The sequence below is a fragment of the Mesitornis unicolor genome, unplaced genomic scaffold (assembly GCF_000695765.1).
Source record: "Mesitornis unicolor isolate BGI_N332 unplaced genomic scaffold, ASM69576v1 scaffold51454, whole genome shotgun sequence".
Taxonomy (NCBI): Eukaryota; Metazoa; Chordata; class Aves; order Mesitornithiformes; family Mesitornithidae; genus Mesitornis; species Mesitornis unicolor.
Window position 1 is genome coordinate 2,197 of NW_010181797.1, and position 8,216 is coordinate 10,412.

The 8,216-nt window shown below is 38.2% G+C and overlaps 1 protein-coding gene across 1 annotated transcript in view; it reads left to right on the forward strand.

The window, feature by feature from the left end:
* The first annotated feature begins 3,969 nt into the window (after positions 1–3,969).
* The window catches only part of CHN2 (chimerin 2), an 86,472-nt gene continuing 82,225 nt past the window's right edge, over positions 3,970–8,216 (forward strand). The window contains exon 1 of the mRNA XM_010183518.1: positions 3,970–4,019. The gene's annotated coding sequence lies outside the window, so the exon portion shown is untranslated. The remainder of the gene's footprint in view (positions 4,020–8,216) is intronic.

The following is an 8,216-nucleotide window of genomic DNA, read 5'->3' on the forward strand; positions in this document are numbered from 1 at the left end:
TTCCTCTCTGCTGGAGCATCACTGAGCAGGAGTCATAGGTGAGTTAAAGGAGAAAGCTTGACATGCAGCAGAATGAAAAAAAGTATGAAGAAATTGGTGATAGTCCTTCTTCCCTGGCAGAAAAGGAGTAAGTGTTGATTTTTGCATGTCACCCCTTTGTTTCTTAGACAGATCAGATTTTGGAATGAGACAGTTCTTTCTAAAACATATTGTAGAATTTCCCTTATTCACCCCATAAGACAAAGCTCATCCTCTAGCAGGAACAAAAGAGAGGTATATATTCTAAGTAGTTACTTTACATCTCAAAGATTTCCCCTAGAAATTCAGTAATAAATTGAAGTTTTGTTAACTTTATAAGTTCCCATGTTGCTACGAATGCTGGCAACCTATTTGAATTAGGAAACTCATAAAGATGTTCATACACCAGTTAAAAGCTACTGCATTTTTCTACTGCAGTGCTGCATTTTATTCTAATATTTAATGTGTATTATTACCGTGCATTTCATTTCATACTGATGCTGAACAAAAAGCTATCGCTAGTCTGATGCTGTTCTCTAAGCAGTAATAAGACATTTTCTTTTAGCATGCAGTTGACTTTTTTTAAGGTTAATTTTCTCAGAGCTAAAATAATAATGTATCATTATGTTAAAGTGTCATCTTTTTATGATCACGGTGGGTTTGTCTCTAACCTGCCTGTCAGTTCTAAATGCTGGAATAGACTGGGTCAGGTGTTGATCGCTGCTTAGCACTGTATTAAATAAGTGTGTTTTTCTATTATTTCAGTTAACCATATCCTTACATGAGATTCTGGTTTAAGATTTTCAGAGGTCGAGGAGGGAAAATGAGGCAGAAAGGCAAGGCTTGTTTGTCATTCAAGCAAGTAAATGGGGGCATATGCTTTCCGAACATCTGACTATCCCCTCGACTCTGCTGGGGTCTTGGCAATGTCAGCCTGAGAATGAATGCCCAGCACTTTGGAAAAAGTATATAATGAAATCGGGCAGAGCTGCAGGATGTTCAGCTCTTCTGAAAATGAGGTCACTTAATGAGGTGTCTAAGCTCATTGGAATTTAGCTGTAGGGCACATTTTTCTCAAGTCACCTTAGCCGTAATATTGAACTTGTATTCATAGCCCATTAGCAGGCTTTCATATAGTCATCATATGAAGCAGAAACGAGAGAACCTTTCTAGAGAAGAACACAGTTTTTGGTAGGGTCACACTTGGCTTTGCTGTGAAATACTGCCTTTTCCTAGTTTTTCACTGAAGTGCACTTTCAGTTGTTTCACCTCCTCCACCCTTGCCTTGCTGTGCATCTTCCCTGGGTATACTTGGCAGCTGTGCACCTGTCTCTTGTCTGGTGTCTGGCTCCTGTTGAACTGCTTGATGTCCCTTACGACGATGCCACCGGTGGTTTTCAGTCTGTCTTCTCTCCCTCCATCTAATGGTTCTGCATCTTTCTCCAGTAGTTCCACTGGGTTGTCTTTCTGTCAGTTTAATGTCTTTCAAGTTAAAGCTATTATGGCCAAATCTGGATTCTTTATCTTTCCCAGGAAAAAGTTTCCCATTCATGATGTTTTCTGTGATTACCACCATTCACAATCTCAGTCATGCGTGTTACATGGGGCCATTTTCTCATCCTGCACATTTAAGGCAGCATATATATAATTTATTATTAATTTGTATAGTAATAATCTTACTACATTTTCCTCCAATGTATTTCTAAATCAGGTATCTTTCTCAGTTGAGATTATTGTGCATTACCCATGCCTCTCTGAATATGACAGCAACCTATTCCAGTCTATTCAAAATATAGTTGTTAAGATGATTTGTCTTCCTTGCGTTCATCATGAATCCCTGCACTGATTCATGCTGCTACATCCTATCAGCATCTAGTTTTTTGTGTTTGCTTTCAAGTCTTTCATATATCTGCTGTCTCCTGTTAGTCATTCCTTCCTTTGTTTTGTGAAATGCTGACTTTTCTCCCCACCCTTGCTTCTGCAGACCTATCAGCCTCAGAGGTCCTTTTGGTCATTTCAGAGAGCTCTTTGCTTTTCTCATTTCTTATAAGTGCAGCACATCACAATACAGGCTTCCTATGTATTCTTCAGACCAACTTGTTTTGCACCACAGCTATCAAGGTTATTTTAGAAACAGCTCCACTAGCTTAGTTTGCTATGTCAGTTAACATTTACCAGGTTCGATTATTGAAAAATAGGTTTTTTATGAAATGTGATTTTGCAATTAAAATTGAAATGAAAAAAATTGGGGAAACATATCTTTAAATAGGAAGCAATCATATTTTTGCAATATTTGAATCCTTAGGGTTCCTTCTCTCTACTGGAAATGTATGGGGGAAGAAAAAAGTTATGATTTTCTTCTTGAATATGTTTAGTATTAAACATCAATAAATTGCTTAATCAGTGGTTATGCTCATTTCAGACACACAGAAATAAACTCTAAAATTATGATATTGGGCTCCAGAATAATCAGTGTGTTGAAAAACAGTCTGATTTTTGAAGCAAAATTTTCGTGCTTTGTTTGGCAATCCTTTTGGATACACAGAAAAGAATAAAAGGAAGTTTTTGAATCTTACTCAGTCGCACAGCTTTAAGAGGTAAGAAAGACCCCTAGTCATCATGGATCTTGTGCAAAAGTAGTGGGAGGTCTGGCTGTGCTAAATGAAGCAGGTTAAATCCAAAGCCTTTGTACAAATTCAGAGCTGGATCACATCTGTATGCATTAAAACTGATAGGGAATATAAGAAATCAAGAACTCTCTTTCCGTGCCCCTCTGAGGAACCAGGGATGTAAGTTGCGTTGGGAATAGGAGAGGTCATGTTTTTTTCCACTTTGACATTAGCAGAGAACAGAAGCCCCCAAAGCTCTCACATCCCCTGAGTGAAAAACCTGGGTGCAAGCTGAGGACTTCCCCACTCCGCAGGTGTCATCACTTCCAGCCCCATTTAAAGAGAAGGGGCAGAAGGTGGGAGAAGGTGCTGAGGAGTAACACCTACCATTTCAATTCACTTCCTGCAACAGGGCTTCTGTGTTTATCAAGCCTACGGGCATTTCTGTTCCTCCCATAATCTGCCACCTTTCCAGGCATAACTCTGAGCTTCGCAAGTGTTATGAAGAGCCCTGTCCTAGAAACTCAGTCTTGTAAAAAAATTCATAGACACAACATGATTTTTCCAAGCACAAGAAGGTCAGCATACAGAAGGCCTTCCTCGAGGGAGGCAATCCAAACCTCTGGGATTTTTACTGGAGTTACGGAGAGACAGTCTGTCTGCGCTGGAATTGATTACTGTCATTGCATGTCAGCTTCTTCTCACGACTCTGGAGTGGAAGGGAAGGAGAGGATCTCATTAAATCCACGCAGGGAAGAGGCTGGGGGCCAGGGTTCAGCGACTACCCCTAGCCTCAGGTCTCTCTCCTCCAGCCCTCTGAAGATTCGCAAAATTGATCCAGGGCCATTTGAATAGGGCGTAATTGCTCTGAAGGGAATGTTTGCTTGCTCGTCAGTAATTGCTGGCAAATCTTGAACTAAATGATGGGATTGTGGTGAACCCTTTCAAACATGCCGAACTTTTTCTTAGCTCATCCATAAAAACACTGGTGTTATTGGTAGGCATCCTGGTTTGAGTTGTTACAGCAAAGTATATGCAAAAGTGAGGTTTTGTCCTGAGATACACCTAATAAATATTTCTTGCTTATCTTCCCTGGTATAGAAATGCAGTAACAAGTACAAAAGGAGATAATACTTCTAAACAATGATCACTTTAGCGAGTTTGCATATCAACAACCGATTTTCATATAAATTACTTAGATGCATTGAAATACCTCCATTTGCTCTCCTTCACATTTGCATTTTTCTCTGCAGCCTCTGGCAAAAAAGACTCATCTGAATAAAAGTTTGTCTATGTTGCCATCTTCTAATGATCTGTACATTTTTGTGTTTGACAGTGTATCAGTTGCAACAAGAGGCACCACGTCCCAAGAGAATCATCTGTCCTCGAGAGGTCAGTTCTTCTTTTGCTCTACCTTGTTAAATCTGATGAATTGTCAGCAGCGTATGATTACTGAAAATCTTTTGTACAGTCTATGGGTAGTATTCACTTTAATTTTTCTAAGCCATTCGTTTTTATAATAATTTTTCTTAAGGTTGATTAATTAAAGCAGATTAGTATTTGCCAATTAGGCATGGAGGACTCATTCTACGACTAGAAGTCACTTCATTAGACAAATACTCATTAATCATTGCTTGCTGGGACTTTCTGTATACTACATCAAGTTTTGTGTTTCCTTGTCAAAATGAAGGTGTATTTTCTTCCTGCATCTGCATATTAATGTATGCATGATAAGTTTCAACATAACACATCTAGCACCAGTTTCTTGAATGCATTCTGCCAAGGATTACGGTCAAGTTAAAATACTGCTCTAATAGCCAGAGAGCTAGGTTTTATCATAGAAACTTTTAAGATTATAGGATATTAAGACATCTATAGAGCTGAAGCTTTGGCTGAGTCATCTTGTCTCCCTGTTGTCTTTTTTTTTTCTGTATTTCTCCATCTCTATAAAGTTAAATATGTCAGTTCTTCAACCTGCATTGCATAATAGTAAAGGAAAACATATGTAGATGTCTGTGCTCAATCAACAAAACTGTGATAGCTTTATCTTTTATAATGTCAGGGACAAATTTTGTGCAGATAGACATGTAATAGCAATGGTAATAGCAATACTAAACACATGAAGTGATTGCATGAGGTATAAAAGATGATGTGAAAGAAGATAGAAACTGCAGTTCATCGGCGTGATAGACAGCTCTGCTCTCAGACAGCATCCTGAGCTCTGACCTGCTTCCCACACCATGTGCCCACTGAAGTAGGGCCCCAGCGCCTGTCAAATATTAACTGTCTCAGAACCATTTTGCGTGGGGCAGGGGTTTCGTAACAACGCATGGGTAGTTGCCCAGGATCATGAAGAAGATCCATTGCAAAGCCAAGAATTGGATCCAGTTTTCCTGAGTCTACCCAGTGCCTAAACTAAAATGCCATTGCATTTTTCTCTCCAGTGCCATCTACCAGTTGTTTCAGGGCAGGGAGGGCAGGGTCTTGGCCTTGGACTGGAAGTCTTCAAGCCCTGTCAGTTCAGGATGATCCCAAGACATATACACAGGATGCTAAGAGAGGCACGCAAAACACCAGAGTGAGGGAACCTTCCTGTCATCCTTTCTCCCTGTCAAAGCCAAAGCTTGGGCAGAAGGAGCATGCTGTAGCCTTGTGGGACTCCAGTGCACGTGTGCTGAAGGGTTTTATCTGAAAATAAGAGGTTTTATTCAGGGGTAGGTATATAAAGCAGTATCAGATCCCACAAGTGTGATCTTTGGTTGACTGCTTGTTACTTGGATTTTGAATCTTCGGGTAGCTCAACTGTTTGTGTTTACCACCTGATTGCTAAAAAAACAGATTCTCTGACCCAGGAGTCAAAAACCACTACAACACTCATCAAGTGCTTTATTTTTACATAGAGTTGGGGAGGTGGGGACAGGTGGGGAGTCCTGATACCTAGATTGCTCCTTGTGGTTCATATTATCAATTTTGTATGAAGTAGAACTACATACTGGTTTTATAGAGCATCACAGATTATTTCAGAAAGAAAATTCAGCACTATGTTCCTATGGCACCTATTAGCTTTCCCTTTGCACACAGACTGTAAGGCAGGTGTTTGGGTTGTGTTTTTCTTGACTGTAGTTTGACTTTAGTGTAGCCTGACGATTGTATAGGCTTGCCTCATTAAAGAGAATGTTTTATTAATCCCAATTTTTTCCCAGTTACATAGAAAGACCTCAAAATCTAATTTTGTGGTATGTTTGTGAAAATGTATTAATTCGCAGTACAGTAGTTAATTAGTATGCAACATGGTGCTCATCCAACATCTGGAGAGCAGGTGTCAGCAGGATGTGTGACTGACGGGGGAAAGATTTATCTCTCTGTGTGCATATCATAGGAACTGGACTTCATTGAGGATGTTCTCTTGTGTAATTTAAGATTCAAACTGCTTCAGACAAATGTAAAAATTGCAAATAATTTTAAATCCTTCATGCTTGTGGGGAGATGTCTTTCATTCATAATTGCCAAGTTATGTTTGCAAGGAAATTGAAGCATCTGCTGCAAACAGAGTCTGTAACACCAACAGATAAACTTGTGATATGTTTTTTTTTTTTCTCTCACCACTTGGTATTTCCATCATTCCTCCATCTTTTCCATTGCCATATTCCACATTCTCCACATTCATTTGATCTTCCATTACCTTTCTGTTACTCTATAGTCATGAGGGTTTTAGCCTCAGATCTGTGCAGTTCTACCACCTGATTTGTGTGGGTTTCCTGATTAACTATACTGTTGAGACAGAAATCACCTCTCCTGATATGCAAACTGCCAGACTAAAAGCTTCGACTGTAAATAAAACATGAACATTTATATCTCTGTGTCTTTCAGCTTTGCTATTATGCTTTTCCTTTTCTTTTTTTTTTATTTTGTCTGCATAAATATCTTGTCAGCAAAAGCAGGTCATTCCTGCAATGGGAATCATATTGAAGGAACTGTTAGGGCTTCAGGTATCTAACGGCTTTTAATTAATCACCACTGGCAGCGGGACTAGTGTGAATATCCTACCTTCCCAATAACATTGGATTTCTGCCAATATCCTCATTTGTAACCATATTCCTTCCAGCAATGTTTTAATGATTTATTTTTTAAATAGAAAAAGTTTTGCTTAAAAGCGCCATTCAGGCGGAGGAATGAGTAGCTTTTAAATATTGTGCAAGTGAGATGATAGGCACTAAAGAATCAGATTTGTGTTGTGAGGAAGTCATATTATGAAGCATCTTTTAGAATTTATTCTACAGAAATGCTGACAAAAATTACATTCTCAGAAAATAATTCAAGTATTCAAATTCCTGGTTTTATTCAAAAGAAACATTATAAAGAATTCTTAATTTTAAGAAATATTTCAGGAGTAGACTATTAAAAGTTAAAATATCTTTTAAAGAAATGGAAGCTTTAAAAGAATTAAGGAAGAATGGTGACATTATTTGGGAATATTTTTAGTTAAGCAATAGGCTTGTTTTCAAATAAATAACAAATTTTCTTTGAAGAGGGAATGAATCTTACCCATGAGTTTTTGGATTACTTGTGTAAAGATGTGCATACCTGTGAATGCTGTTCTTCTTTGGTTCCAAGAAAGCCTTAACTGCTGACAGCAATTTTTGAGCCTGGTGAGTTTGTCTGCATTAGACCTTCTATATTCCTAACAATGCCTTGGCCGAGCCAGTGTCAGCAACACTGAAAAACTCGTCTAAATTTCCCTAGTGTAGACAAAGCCTTGGAGCCCTAACTTATATTATTATGTAGGAAAATGTCAGTTAATTGCCTGCCTTGTCGTTCTGAATTCCGAATAGGTTGTGTCAGAAGCAGTAAAAATTATTTTCTCTGCCTTTAAAGCATAAAAATTATAGTTTCTTGATTAAAAGCAAATATGATTACAAAAGGGAGACTTTTCTCTGAAAAAAAAAACAACAAACCCTTTTCCTTTTTGCGTGATTGTAAGAGACTAAAATAATGATGGGATATTCAGACTGTACCAGTGAGAGACTTTCACTCTAACCATCCGAAGGGTTAGGAATGATTTTGACCCTCTGGGTATCCATTACCCAGATTTATCAGAGAAAGTGTATATATAGTGGCATTTTGTATAACATAACTGTTGAAGTGTTCACTACCACGTTTATAATGATAGTGCCATCGTGTGCGTTACTAGCAGAGAGTATACAGGATCTTTACACATCTTCAAAACTGAACCATTGCAAGTTATTCTTTCCTCAGTTATCATCAAAGTTTCTTCTGAAGCATGGGATTCAAGCTAAGAACAGTGCAATTGGTAGAGTATAATTTAAACAATAGCAATATCAAAAAGTGCTTTAAAAATGCTGGTTACTTTTGTCAGTCTTTCAGGTACGAAAACGTATTATGTTTGTATGTAAGAAAAAGCTTGTGATTAGGTAAGCTTTAGTAAGCTTGTTAAAATCAAGCCTTAGTAAGATGTTTGAAGAGTTTATCTGACTGGATAATAAGTATTTAATCATTCCAATAAGTCTTCCGTGAATTGCCTCATTTTGCTCACTTAGTGACCTTTACAAGCTGAATATTTTCTCATTC